This window comes from Chenopodium quinoa, unplaced genomic scaffold (assembly GCF_001683475.1).
Source record: "Chenopodium quinoa cultivar QQ74 unplaced genomic scaffold, ASM168347v1, whole genome shotgun sequence".
NCBI classification, from domain to species: Eukaryota; Viridiplantae; Streptophyta; class Magnoliopsida; order Caryophyllales; family Amaranthaceae; genus Chenopodium; species Chenopodium quinoa.
In genome coordinates, this window is record NW_018742726.1 from 466,441 (window position 1) to 481,778 (window position 15,338).

General features: G+C 36.7%; 1 long non-coding RNA gene across 2 annotated transcripts; it reads left to right on the plus strand.

Annotated features, from left to right (window-relative positions):
* Window positions 1-2,532: 2,532 nt before the first annotated feature.
* Window positions 2,533-8,380, plus strand: LOC110723245. Of its 2 annotated transcripts, XR_002511689.1 has the most exons (6): window positions 2,533-2,943; window positions 3,455-3,656; window positions 5,512-5,588; window positions 5,746-5,768; window positions 7,297-7,386; window positions 8,168-8,380. It is a non-coding gene; the product is annotated as an uncharacterized LOC110723245 (long non-coding RNA). The 2 variants fall into 2 exon arrangements; XR_002511690.1 differs by lacking the exon at window positions 5,746-5,768 and having other exon boundaries at window positions 2,534-2,943; window positions 8,168-8,379.
* The last annotated feature ends 6,958 nt before the right edge of the window (window positions 8,381-15,338 follow it).

Below are 15,338 nucleotides of genomic sequence, written 5' to 3' on the forward strand. Positions count from 1 at the left end.
CTAAGTTGTCCAGTCTTAACATTTTTACTCATGCGAGAGTAAGTGATTAAAAGAAATAAGGCCGACTGTGTATTGTACAGGCGGCTTGCCCCACTAAGGAGACTTTGCAAAAACTGAAAAATAAATTGCAAATTTTATTGACATGTTTACATATACAAATAATTTACACATCTCAGAAGTAGTACTTTTTCAAGTTCTCTACGTTCAATGTTTTGGCTAGCTGCCTGCCGTCTAGTGTTTCCAGGCGGTAGGTGCCGCCTTTAACTTCTTCATAGATTCGGTAGGGGCCATCCTAGTTAGGAGTCAGCTTTCCCTGTTCGTTGGCCCTACTGATTGCTTCCATTTTTCGTAACACAAAGTTCCCTACTTTTAGGGGCCGCTTGTGCACTCTTTTATTGTAAGCTCTCGTCATTCTCAGACGGTAGATCTCATGGCGCAAATCTGCATTACCCTTGCGTTCTAGAAGTGAATCCAATGCTAGCGGCATGGCCTCCCAATCAGCCTCTTCGTCATAAAGCATGACTCGAAGAGTCGGCTCATAGTGCTCAATAGGCAGAACAACCTCTTCCCCATAAACCATGAGAAATGGAGTTTCACTAGTCGCCCCTTTTTCAGTCGTCTTGATGGCCCATAGAACATGCGGTAACTCGTTAGCCCATAGGCCGCCAGCTCTTTCAATTTTCTTTGTAATGCCATAAGAGATTAACTTGTTGAAGGCTTCAACCTGGCTGTTTGCTTGGGGGCGGCCGACTGATGCAAAACAGTGAGAGATCCCTTGGTCTCCCAACCAACTCTTGAGAGCAGGCGTCTCAAATTGAGGACCATTGTCAAAGACCATAGACATGGGTACCCCATACCGGGTGATTACATTTTTCCAAATGAAGGAGATAACTTATTTTGTTTTGATGCCTTTGACCGCCTCCGCTTCTACCCACTTGGTGAAGTAGTCGACTGCTACCAAATATATCTCCGTCCGCCTGTAGGAGGCTTATATAAACCCAGAATGTCCATACCCCATTTGGCGAATGGTACTGGGCTATGGATAGCCGTCAGGTCAATGGCCGGACGATGGATGAGCTTGCCAAATCTTTGGCACTTGTCACATTTTTTCACCATCTCCATGGCGTTTGCTTCAAGGGTAGGCTAGAAGTAGCCTTGTCGCTTGGCTCTCTTTGCTAGGGTCTTGCCGCCTATGTGGGAGGCACAGAACCCTGAATGTAAATCTTCGAGGACCTCTCGGCCCTTTTCTGGGGTAACACACTTCAAAAGAGGTTGAAGATAGCCTTTCTTGAAAAGTTCCCCATTATGAATTTCAAAGTTGGACGCACGCTTTTTCATTATGATCATCTTTGGGTAAGTATCCGGTAGGATGCCGTCTGTTAAGTATGCCCGGATGCCATCCATCTAGGTTGCGCTTCGATCAAGGACTCCAATGGGTTCCTCCTCAATGCTCCCTTTTTCCATCACTTCCCAGAAAATAGACCTTGGTGTGTCACAAGAGGCGGATGATGCCAATTTGGAGAGGGCATCTGCCTGGTTATTCACGGACCTGGGCACTTGACTTAGATGGTATTCCTCAAGTGTCCAAGCCTCTTCTTTGACCGCCTGTAAATACTTGATCATAGCCGGATGTGTGGCTTCATAGTCACGATGGTATTGGCTAACAATCAATTGCGAATCTGAGCAGGCGTCCACTTTCTTTGCCCCAACCGCCTTACACATGCGGATTCCGGCTGGTAGGGCTTCGTATTCTGCCTCGTAATTCGAGGCCTGGAACTTAAAACGCAGTGCATATTCATATTTGTCCCCTTCAAGAGACTAACATATGACGCCTGCACCACAACCGTTCATTATGGAGCTCCCGTCCACATATACCTTCCAGACTTGGTCAGGATTTTCTAGATTAGCCGGCCTGGTCATTTCAACAATGAAGTCGGCAAGTGCCTATCCCTTCACTGCTTTCCTTGGCTCAAAAGTAATTTCTAGGCTTTGCATTTCAATTGCCCATTTAATCATTCGGCTGGATGATTCCATGGTTTTCAGTGGCCGCTTGATTGGTTGGTTAGTGTAGACCACGACCTGATGTGCCAAGAATTAGGGTTTCGGCTTCTTAACTGCCATGAAGAGGGCCAGGCCAAAATTTTCAACCATGGAGTACCATAACTCAGCATTCTTCAGGACATGGCTGATGAAATAGACAAGGAGCTGGCAGCCGTCTCTTTCCTAGCAAGGAGAACAGCGCTGAGAGCATGATCAAAGACGACCAAGTACATGTATAACACTTCCTTTTATAAAGGGCTGACGAGCCTTGGCAAAGAGTGCAAGTGTTCCTTCAACTTTTGGAAGGCTGCCTCTGCATCCGTCCCCCATTCAAACATAGTCTTCTTCTTGATTGCTTGGAAGAAACACTACTACATTTTTTATCTAATGCAACGGTACAAAAATAGCTAATACAACGGCTAATTTCATACCGTTGTATTAGACTAGGCTAATCCGTTGTATTACACTAAGACAGGGCTAATACAATGGTTTATACTAACCGTTGTATTAGATATACTAATCTGTTGTATTAGATGAGCTAATACAACGGATTATTCTTCTAACACATCGGATAGTGTTCCCGATTTTTGTTTTTTTTTTTTTTTCTATTTTTCAATTGGAGCTAATCCAACGGATCAGCCCTAAAAAATAAATAAAGAAAAAAAGATTAAGACCTAATACAACGGATGAGTAAAAAAAAAAAAAAAAAAAAAACCGGGAAATGCTGAAATATTAGAGCCAAAAATGAAATTGAAACCCCATTTCCCAAACTTCTCAGCTCAGTCTTCCTTCGTTCTCCTCCCTCAACTCGCCGCTGCTCCTTCCTTCATTCTCCTCCCTCGCCGCCGCTGCGTCGTCTCCTACCTCGCCGTTTTGTTCTACTGTGCTCGATCTCTATCTAAGGTAGGTATACCTTGAATTTTCGTCTACCAATTATGGATTTGTTGATTTTGTTTTGTATTTAGTGTTAGATTAAACCTTGCATGTGGCTGATTGCTCGAATATTTGGATTTAGATTTGTTGATTTGTTCGAATGTTGCATGTGGCTGATTGCTTGCTTGAGGGTGGTTGTTGGGGGTGGTTTTTCGATTTATGAACCCTAATTTTTGTTGGGGGTTTATTTGGGAATACTTGATTTCCACTTAGGATTTGTCAGTGTTACTTCCCTCGCTTATATATGTAGCGAAAACAAAGGTGCTGCCAATAAATTAAATTGCATAATCTATCTAGTATCTACACACTAGTAATATTGTAAAACTTATCTAATTTCAAGACAATGCGGGCAATATCAAAACACCTAAATAAATCTTACTGCAATCTAAAGACATAGCACACAAGACGTACTACTACTGAAGTAAAAATTTCCCTTTGTGAATCATGGACTGATATATGATCTGCATAAACCTTCTGTTAGCCGTTTCAGATTCTGAGGTGGTGGTGCTGCTAGTGCTTGGGGGATCCTTTGGGGCTAATTCTATGAACATTGCTCTATTTAATATATACTTTCAAATATTGGAGCAGCGGCCGAATTTGCATATTATTTGGGAGACTGGTGTGGAGTCATTTGATGAGACGGAGAGTCTTGTTCGAAACTATCCCCGATTAGTTTTAGCACCGTGAGTTTTTGCTTCTAATTTCATCTTTAATTTCATTTTTATGCTGTGCCATTATTGTTTTGGGAGGTTATTGTGTTTAAGACTTGGTTGGATTTAATTTATTTTCACTGTTATTAGGAATGAGAATTTCACTTAGTTGTTACTTTCAAATGTTTTCAGTCCATGACTTATGGTTAATCATGGAAAATATTTATGCTATTTAACTTGTTTTGTTATAATTTCTACCAGAAGTCAAGTTTACAAACAATTGAATGTTTTGGCATTATGATTAGTTTCATTCAATGTAATTGAATCTGCTAAAGGCTTCATTATTAGGCATGTGACTCTGCAAGTAGTTTAAGCTAGCTTTGATTTCTTTAGTAGCAGACCATGTGCCTTGTGCTCAATTCTATGTTTCAGCAAGTAATAATTAGGCGTTTACTATTGCTTCCCTTATTTTGATATTCCTAGCATGTTTATTTACACGAAGTCAATATAAATCCATGGGCAGATTCATGATCCCTAGTCAAGCAGCATTACCTTTTCACATGAAACTTCAAGGAGAATCTCTTGTCTAGTGTCTAATACAATAGGTTACATTTTCCAATTTTTGTTCTACTAATACAATGTAGAGCTTTCTGTCATTAGATGCTTAAAGAAATGTGTTTCGTGCAATAGGTTCTTTTATTTTAAGAAGAAAATATGATCAGATTTTATTTCTAGTGAGAATGTGATATCCTATACTTAACCATGCAGAACCTCTGTTTGCATCTTAAGGACTTATGTACTCACTGTGCAGCAAGATTATTGACATATTCCGTGTTCAATCAGCTAATTTTACTTATATTTTCTGCATTTTGATCCTTTTTTTTTTATTTATCGTTTGACTTTTGCATTTCATTGTTGCTTGTTTATTGATCGGATTGGATTGTTGTTTATTTCTATCAATCGTTTTTTTTTTGTTTAATGCTGTATTTTTTTGGACATGTATTTTGGCCTTCTATTTATGAAATCTGACACATCAATTTCTTGGTTACAAACTTCTTAGCCCCTGCACATATTCTTGTAAACCAACCACTGTCTACGTTCCGGTTCATAACCTTCTTAGCCTCTTCACACGTATCCTCGAATCGAATCTCATACATTCCCACCACCAGTGATACCAATGACTTCTGCCTAAGCAAAAGATATGTCATGTAATCTGAAACTTGCTTACAGAAATTAGGATAGTTTGTACCTCGAACACTGTCATCAGCAGTCCAGTAGCATATATCAGTGGCAATTACTACAAAACCCATTGTTTTTCGACGCAGTCAACAGAGCGTCAGTGGAAAATTGGATTCCCGTGTTTTTTTGACGCTTTTCAGCGTCATCACTTATTGTTGACCCAAATAAGCGTCCTGAATATTAATCACGTGATAAGCACATGTAGCTTGCGAACTTGAACAAAATTGGGGGAAAAGCCGGAAAACATCAAAACCGTTCCTTTTACTCTCTAATAACTAAACCCTAGCCTTCACTAAAATTCTCTCATCAATTCATCGCTCTCCAAAGTTGCAGACCCAGCAACAAACTAAACTGGAAGAAGCTCTTTGATTTCATCATATTTGGTATACATTCTAATTGTTTTTCGGTATTTTCTCCTTTCTCTTTATATTTTAATTTCAAGGGTTTTTGTTTTTATGCTTATTTTGTTATTTTGATTTTTTCTGATATTTTTTTTTAATTCAGTGAATTGGGCTTTAAATTGTAGAAAATTCCTTATTTAGTTGTCAATTTCTAGTAATCTTGATGATAAATTTGATTATATATTATTCGAATTCCTCTGTCAAATCAATTGTTTCTCTAATTCCCTCTCTTTTGCATGATCTTTTAGATCTACCACAAATTGAGGAAACAAAATTGATGATTATTTCAATAATCTATCTTAATTTTTTCGACGGCCTAATTCAGGTATGTTTTTCTCTCCCTATAAAGTATTGATCTTTAGGGGCTTTTTTCCCCATCTATTACATGTTTCGATTGGTAATTTAGTGTTTCTCTTTGTTTAATTTCGTTTTCAAATATGTATTTGCTGACATGTTTCAAATTTATATTCATTCTTTTCAAGAATTTAGGGGATTTCATGACAAGGTATGTACATTCCTTTCTAGTTCATACGTTAATTGGTTTTCTGCATTTGTTTTTTTGAAATAAATGAATAAACTATGTATTGGTTTTTCTTTTAATAGGTCTATGATTTTCGTTTATATGAGTTTGCACTACTTGAAATTAATGGGTCTTTGAACAAATGATATTTCTTATCAAATTATTTGTGGGAATGTTTTTAAATTTCAGGATCATACTTACAGTAGTAAGATTTTCATAGTATCTCTTAGCTAATTTATAATAATTATCAACCTTTCGAATCTTATAATGAAAAGTCTAACCCAGAAATTCCCCACTTAACATGTATCGTTGTAAAAGACTGAACCCACTCTGTAAAAAATACTTTGGTTGTAACTGAACATATAATTTTTAATAGGTTTAGGAGGGCTATGAATGTATTGATGTTTGAATTTTTTCTTGCATTGTATGATGCAAAAGCTTTACACCCTTGTAATTTGATTAATCATTTGTACAAAGAATGATTTTAGGATAAGAAAATGAATCAGGTTCTTTAAAGAGAAATGTACTTTCCTGTTTCATCTTCTTTTCCTTTATATTTTTCCTTCTGTTTTTTAAATCCATGATTCTTAGTTGTCAATATTTGTTTTCCATTATAGGGTCTTTGTATCGTATCAGCTTGCATTATAACCCAATGACCCCATCCTAATCACTAGATAACCCTATATTGAACCTTGTTAAAATCTTTGGAGTATACGAAGGTTCTTCAACTCAAGATTACAAATTAGGTTGATTAAATTGTAGTACATAATTAGATACCTATTAATTATTTTTAGGATGCACAACTTTTACATATCCAGAGTGTGAGGCATGTATATATATATACTTTTTTTTTTTTTTTTTTTTTCCTTTTTTCCCTGGTGGTATTAGAGTTGTAGTGTATAAATTATAAGAATATTGATTTTGTGTGTTGGGTTTGGGGGGAGGGGGTACAGTAGAGTTTTGGGTGAAGGTGTTGTATTGAGACTTAGCTTTGGGACTTTGGGAGTGGGTACATGGGGAAGTTTTAGTGAATTCGTTCAATTGTTAGATGGGTAAAAAGCTTAACAGTATGTGATACTAGTATCTACACTTACAAGTACTGAAATAATGAAGTTTAAAAGAACGTGGTGAGGGATGAATTATAAAAAAAAACTTAAAAAAAATATATATAAGCAGTTTGACAAGCTAATAGTGCTTATTGAAGTGGATGTGTGGTTTCATAGCAAACAAATTGACCATATTCTTTTTTCATCTAGATTCATTTACAATTTGGGTGAAGTAAGGAATGAATTTCGCTATATGTTGTAGCAAGACTATTGATATATACTAATCCCCAATTTATTTCAAATGTTATAAAGCTTTTTTGAATTGAGCTGTTAATGGATCAAGAAGCTATGAATATTTCTGGTGGAAAATTGCAAAGACTTGCATTAGATTTTGGCTTAGGCAAGGTAAACCTTTTTTATTGACGCATGTGGATTGCATTTAACTATTTTTTTTCCCTTTTGGACAGAGTTAGCTCTCTAGATATCACATGGATGGTCCCATCTAATATCAGCTTAGGATTAACAAGTTGTCCACTGAGGACTGGGAGCATAAATCTGTAAGAATGAACGAACTTATTTACTTAGATGATTAATTTTGTTCAAAGACAGGTTTGCTCATCTACACTAGTAATATTAGTTTTGTCATCCAATTTATTCTGATTTGAAATATTTTTTTTTTTGCTCGTCTTAAATTTTTGGAAACTCAAGTTTTGGGGCTAGGATGAGAGTCACTATCAATAAAGCAACTAAACATCTTAGTTCTCATTTCCAGGAGTATCTTTCTGAATTTAGGGATTCCTTATTGTTGTTTAATTAAGTTAAACACTATTATTATTCATGAAGTATCTTACTAAAGAGTGGTTAGGATATATAGTCTGGTGGAGACTAATTGATGAAAATAGGCATTTATGATACCATGTGAGACCCTCAATGTATGAGGTGAAACCTTAGAATTCCACTCATCTCTGGACTCCAGTGATACGTATAAAGGTATTCTGATTACTTATAGCATCATATGGCATTTGAAATGGAAGACAGTACAATACAGTTATTCTGCTACTGCTGCTGCTGCTGCCTGCCTGCTGCTGCTGTGTGCTGCGTTGTGTGATGTTGTGTCGTGTTGTTGTGTTGTGTGTTGTGTGTTCGTGTTGTTGTGCGTTATTTAATTTCCCCAATTGGTGTTGTTATTGTTGTTGTTACGTTGTTGGTGTTGTGGCTTATGCATTACTTGTTTTAGCTTTTGTTTGGCTTATATGCATTATATTATTTGTTACTTGTCCCTAATGTTGAATTATATACCTTGTCCTAATATATTATTATTATTATTTTTACGTGTAGGTGCTTGATGACGATGAGCTACCCCGGGATGAATGAAGTACGGACTAATGTTGATTTTATGTATCTATTGCAAGTACTAATTTTATTTCAAACGATTGTTAATTAATTAGTGAACTTTCATTTATTATTAGTTAGTATCGGCACTTCGTTTATTTTGTAATGCAACGAATATATTATAAGCACTTTGTTTATTTTTAATTACTAATATAATTTATATTTATTATATATTATACCTTTTAGATTTAAACTAATTAATTATATATAATATATATATTGGTATAATATATAATTATATATTCCAAAAAAAAATATTAAGAAAATTACCTAATACGACGGTTTTCCAAAATAAAAAGAAAAAAAAGGTCTAATACAACGGTATCAAAAGGAAAAAAATAAAAATAAAGACTAATACAACGGATTAAAAAAAAAAAGGACCTAATCCAATGGATTGGGCGAGCAATCCGTTGGATTAGGTCCAATTATTCCCAAAAACAAAAAAAGGAACCTAATACAACGGATTGCTCAATCCGTTGGATTAGGTCACTTTTGCCGTTGTATTAGACCTAATCCAACCCCAGCAAATGTGACGGTTGTTAGCCGTTGTATTAGGTCTAATACAACGGTTTTTGACACCTAATACTACAGAAAAAGCCGTTGTATTAGCTCTTAAATGTAGTAGTGAAATAGAGGCACTTGTCGCCTGACCAACTGAGAAATCTCCCTAATGCCGCCAGGCAACCTGTTAATTTTTTAACTTCCTTCACAGTACGGGGCGACTGCATGTCTATGACAGCCTATATTTTCTCTGGATTAGCCTCTATCCCCCTTTGATCAATCAGAAATTCGAGAAACTTCCCAAACTCAACACCAAAAACACATTTCTTGGGATTGAGCATGACCTGGTGCCGCCTGAGTGTGGCGAATGTTTCTCGGAGATCTGTAAGATGGTCCGTTTGAAGTTTGAATTTGACTATCATATCATCAATGTATGCCTCCACATTCCTTCCAATTTGATTAATGAAGACTGTATCAATCATTCTCTAGAAGGTAGCAGGCGCATTCTTCAAACCAAACGACATCACTTTATAGCAGAATAACCCTTGATCAATGACGAATGCCGTCTTTCTTGATCTTTCTTCCACAAGGGTATCTGGTGAAAGCCTGAATAGGCGTCCATGAAACTCATCAAGGCATGGCCGGCTGTAGAGTTGACCAGACTGTCGATCTTTGGGAGAGGATAGCTATCCTTTGGACATGCTTTGTTCAAGTCTGTGTAGTCTACATACATGCGCCAGGTTCCATTCGGCTTTTTTACAAGCACAAAATTGTAACCCAATCAGGGAAGTAGCATTGCCGAATGAAACCAACATCCACTAGGCGAAAAACCCCAATCCCCACTGGTTCAAACCACACATTAGCCACCGGTTTTGAACCGTTCTTGATTTGGGGGGTGGTAAATCCTCAAAGATTTCCCACCGGTTCAAAACCGGTGGCAAAAACAACTTTTCCCACCGGTTTTGGAGTGAACCGGTGGCAAAAACACTTGATTGATGTTATAGATGGCAGACTTTCCCCACCGGTTATGGGGTGAACTGGTGGCAAAACCAAGGTTTTTCCCACCGGTTTACACATTGAACTGGTGGCAAAAGTTTGCCCGCCAGTTTTGGAAAATATTTTGGCACCGGTTCAATGTGTAAACCGGTGGCAAAAACCTGTTTTTTTTTTAAATTTTTTTTTTTAAAATTAAAAATAATTAAATACCTGCACATCCCGTATGAATTCTGCCATTAATATATATTATAATAACAGTAATAATAATAATAATTATTACCCGTATTATTATTATTATAATATTATTATTAAAAATACTAATAATATAATAATTTTTACATTGGAATAATAACAACAATACATAAATATTTACAAACTATAGCTAGAACTCATTAATTAAAAGGTGTTATATTTACAAACTATACTAATAATTAATGTATAAGTTAACAAGTTCAAATTAAATTATATGTGATGAAAGACAGTAACATGTCTCGAACTTCATTCAGCTCTTTGCTCGTCAATGGACCTCCTTTTGGTACCTTGCAAAACTTGGTTAAACAAAAATGATGTTAGCTAGAATTAATTACTTAGGTTATGTATGTAAAAATACATTTACAATTTAAGTTAGACAAAAATTTAATACATAGGCCTATATGACTACTACTTCACCTATTTTCTACATTTATTGCCAAATCAACTCATTCTTCCTCATAACATGTCAATATTACCTAGTTAGAGGCAGCTAAAGCTTGAAATCACATTAAAAGAGCAAGTCAAGTGTTTTAAGATGCATTTTCAACCTAAATGGCCCGAATAAGGCCTATATCACTAGTTGTATGCCTATTTTCTACATTTCTTATCAAATTCACTCATTCATTCTTTTAAAATGTCATTAATACATAGTGAGAGGCAGATAAGGCTTGAAATCACATTAAAAGAGCAATTCAAGGGTTTTTGGACGCAATTTCATTCAAAATGGCCGAAATAAGGCCTATATCACTACTTGTATGCCTATTTTCTATATTTTTAATCAAATTAGCTCATTCTTCCTCTTAACATGTCATTATTACCTAGTTAGAGGCGGCTAAGGCTTGAAATAACATTAAAAGAGCATTTCAAGTGTTTTAAGACGAAATGTCATTCAAAATGGCCGAAATAAGGCCTATATCACTACTTGTATGCCTATTTTCTATATTTTTAATCAAATTAGCTCATTATTCCTCTTAGAATGTCATTATTACCTAGTTAGAGGCGGCTAAGGCTTAAAATAACATTAAAAGAGCATTTCAAGTGTTTTAAGATGAAATTTCATTAAAAATGGCCGAAATAAGGCCTATATCACTACTTGTATGCCTATTTTCTATATTTTTGATCAAAATAGCTCATTCTTCCTCTTAACATGTCATTATTACCTATTTAGAGCAATTCTAAGGCTTGAAATCACATTAAAAGAGCTAGTCAATTGTTTTAAGACGCATTTTCTACCTAAATGGCTCGAATAAGGCCTATATCACTACTTGTATGCCTATTTTCTATATTTTTGATCAAAATAGCTCATTCTTCCTCTTAACATGTCATTATTACCTATTTAGAGCAATTCTAAGGCTTGAAATCACATTAAAAGAGCTAGTCAATTGTTTTAAGACGCATTTTCTACCTAAATGGCTCGAATAAGGCCTATATCACTACTTGTATGCCTATTTTCTATATTTTTGATCAAAATAGCTCATTCTTCCTCTTAACATGTCATTATTACCTACTTAGAGGTAGCTAAGGCTTGAAATCACATTAAGAGAGCAAGTCAAGTGTTTTAAGACGCATTTTCAACCTAAATGGCCCGAATAAGGCCTATATCACTACTTGTATGCCTATATTCTATATTTTTGATCAAAATAGCTCATTATTCCTCTTAACATGTCATTATTACCTATTTAGAGGTAGCTAAGGCTTGAAATCACATTAAGAGAGCAAGTCAAGTGTTTTAAGACGCATTTTCAACCTAAATGGCCCGAATAAGGCCTATATCACTACTTGTATGCCTATTTTCTATATTTTTGATCAAATTAGCTCATTCTTCCTCTTAAAATGTCATTATTACCTATTTAGAGGTATCTAAGGCTTGAAATCACATTAAGAGAGAAAGTCAAGTGTTTTAAGACGCATTTTCAACCTAAATGGCCCGAATAAGGCCTATATCACTACTTGTATGCCTATTGTCTATATTTTATTTTTATCAAATTAGCTCATTATTCCTCTTAAAATGTCATTATTACCTATTTAGAGGCAGCTAAGGCTTGAAATCACATTAAATAAGGCCTATATCACTACTTGTATGCCTATTTTCTATATTTTTAATCAAATTAGCTCATTCTTCCTCTTAACATGTCATTATTACCTAGTTAGAGGCGGCTAAGGCTTGAAATAACATTAAAAGATAATTTCAAGTGTTTTAAGACGAAATTTCATTCAAAATGGCCGAAATAAGGCCTATATCCCTACTTGTATGCCTATTTTCTATATTTTTGATCAAAATAGCTCATTCTTCCTCTTAACATGTCATTATTACCTATTTAGAGCAATTCAAGGGTTTTAAGACGCAATTCAAGGGTTTTCTCTTATCAAAACACACCACAAAAGCAAATTAACTAAGTCAATGGCATACCTCATCAAGCTGTTGTAAGTCCGTGCAATGACTCATTATGTCCAACATGAATCTCATCACGTATAATCCGCAATCAACTCCGTTATCTTGTTGTGCGCACTAGCATAGGAACACAGTAAATGAATCAAACATGCATAACAAATTAGCAACATCTTACGCATCGTTTATTATAAAAATCACAAAATCATGTAGCATTACCATCGGTGATTTCCATGTAGGACCTTGAGGAGCTTGGCAATTTATCTTCTTCATAGCGCTATAGAAAAGTAAGTTCAAACTTGATTAGTATGACTAATATAATTAATGAGTTAAGTAAGGATAATCAACACTAGATAGCTATATTTACTTTCGCAGTATAGACTTCACGAGGAGCTTTTTCGGATGAGGCAATCGATCTGAATCAAAAAGGAAGATGGTGTTACTGGGAACACAAATCACCAGCAGGGTCTAATGTGCACTACAGAAATGGACAATACACAAACAAGTCAATAATTAGCCGTGTAAAACATATAATTAGGGGAAACAAATGAATTTGACATGGTCAAACGTACTCCTCAAAACATGGGGCGAATATGAACTTGTTACCCGCACGCAATGATTCCTTGATACCCCGTTCAACATAGGACAACACGTCAGGGTAGTTGCCTAAGATTCTAGTAGTGGAGATTTGCTCGGGGCATAACCACCCTACTTGACACGGAGAATCAATCTCAAGTAAGTGCTCCTGTAGTGCTCTGCATGCATGGTAACAAAATATTAATGGGAAATTAAATGACAAGCAATCACCACTAATCAGAATAACATAATAGTGTCTGGCATTAAATTACCTCATGCATGTTTGAACGAGGGAGATGTTAAGCATTGAACCACTTAGAAATTCTTTCACATCTTCTTTGCTAAGCCATGCAACTGCATCCTCATCAAAGTGGAACATTGCCTTAGGTAGTGGAACTTGAATGGGAGTGTCACTAGGCAACATACTAACACGGTTGTGTAGAAATGTTAAATCTTTAGACAGCGTTTGAAGGACCGTGTCAACAACAAGTGGAGTAGCTTGCAAAGCTGAACCTCTCGAAGAGTTCTTCTTTGACCCTTTATCACTCTCCGACCTTTGTTCACTCCTCTTCTTTGGCACCGGTTGATCAACGCTTATTGGTTGTTCCACCTTCCTCTTTGAAGTTTGTCTTTTTTGCGAAATCTAATACAACAAATCACGCAATTGGTTAGAAAAGACAAATCCATCTAACTCTTGTGAAAACAACCGGGCATAAAGTACCGAACGAACCCAAAATCTTAATTACCTGGTTCATCAACCTTACCCAAGCACATGGCCACTGCACAAAGCTACCTTTTGCCACCCAAAGTGTAGTGAACTCCTCCTCCTCTATGGGCACCGGTATTAGGATGTCCTCGAACCCGGTAATAACAGAATTGATCCCAACCGAGCAATGTTGTGGCCTAAGCGGTCGCAAATGGACCGTACCTTGTTCGGACGGTTGTGCACTACCATATGCAACCACATGCAAAGCTTTAAATTCGTCCTGGTGTAGAAGTGCACAACGGGTCTCTTCCTACACCAATTTGAAAGATCAGTTATTAGAACCAAACATATCACAAGGGGTCGTTTCCTACACAATTGATAATGTGCCCATATTCACTAAGATTGATAATGTGCGCATATTCACTAAGATAGAACTAAACCAAATCACCTGTAAATCAGGAAAATGATGAGGTGCTGGATTATCGAGCTCCCTCGAGTCCGCATGTGTAGGCGTACCACCCTGCAACAAGAAATTAATGACTGCCACCTTAGATCCTACATAACTCAATATGCCAAAACTAAAAGTTTAAAAACTACCTCATTTGCATCATCATCTCCATGTATATCATCTTCCCCTTGTCCTTTTGGGTGACTACATGAGTCGACGGGTGTATTCGAGGGGAAAGGCAAGCTCGGTAGGTTCATTTGCTTCGCCCAAGCGTTAAATTCACTTACGAGCTCGTTGCGGACTTGTTCCTTAATCGATTCCACCGTGGAAACCAAGTCATGAGGTGAGTTCACACTTGCTCGGGATCTTCCTGATTTGGTATACTCTGGACCCATCACCTTTTCTCACCCTAGCAATGACCCTCCTGCACCTACTACCCGTCCTGGATGGTAGGGATTTCCCAAAGCCAAGGTGAAAGGGTCTTTTTCTACACTTGGGACGAGCTTGCCTTCAACCAGTTCTTCAGTGTGTTCAATCTGTAGCCATAAAAAAAACAGAAACCAATAGCATCCATAAGTGATATTTATGCAAAATATTCATAGAGTTCTCAAGTTCGTAGTTACTTACGAGCTTATCAGCCATTTCTTTGGTTTCCGGAGCCTTGATGGCCCATTTTCTGGCCTCCTTGTCACGCGCATGCAGTGAACAGAAGAAATCACCAGCACGACTCACCAGCGTAGTGATCGTGGAAGAAGAAGAGGGTCCTTTGGACGACCCTAGTAGCGAAGTGGGGTATACTCCTTCGTTGACCCACGTTTCCCTCCATTCACCAAATGTCTTACACCCTATACGTTGGGTGTATTGCTTCATCTTTGCATTTTTGGAATTTTGCTCCCTCAGTTTCTACATAATTAGAATTGTTAGTATTATTACTTCAAAAAGAGATAATATATTATACAATTGTAATCAAATTTACTTAAACTTACAATTGCTTCCTTTGTACTTTGTTGAATAACAAAAGCTTCCCAATCATCCTTCGATATGTTTGGCCATTTTTGCCATGGGAGTAGCTCTTCATTGATGACTTCATCATCATTTCCTTTCTTCTTCTTTGGTTTTTTCTTCCTCTTTGTAATCCAACAACGAACTAATTCGCTCTTGAAGCCTCTGAATCTTTCCGCTAGCAAAGATTCAAACACCCTTCGCTTGGCGGCATCATTAGAAATATTAAACAGACTTCGCAAACACA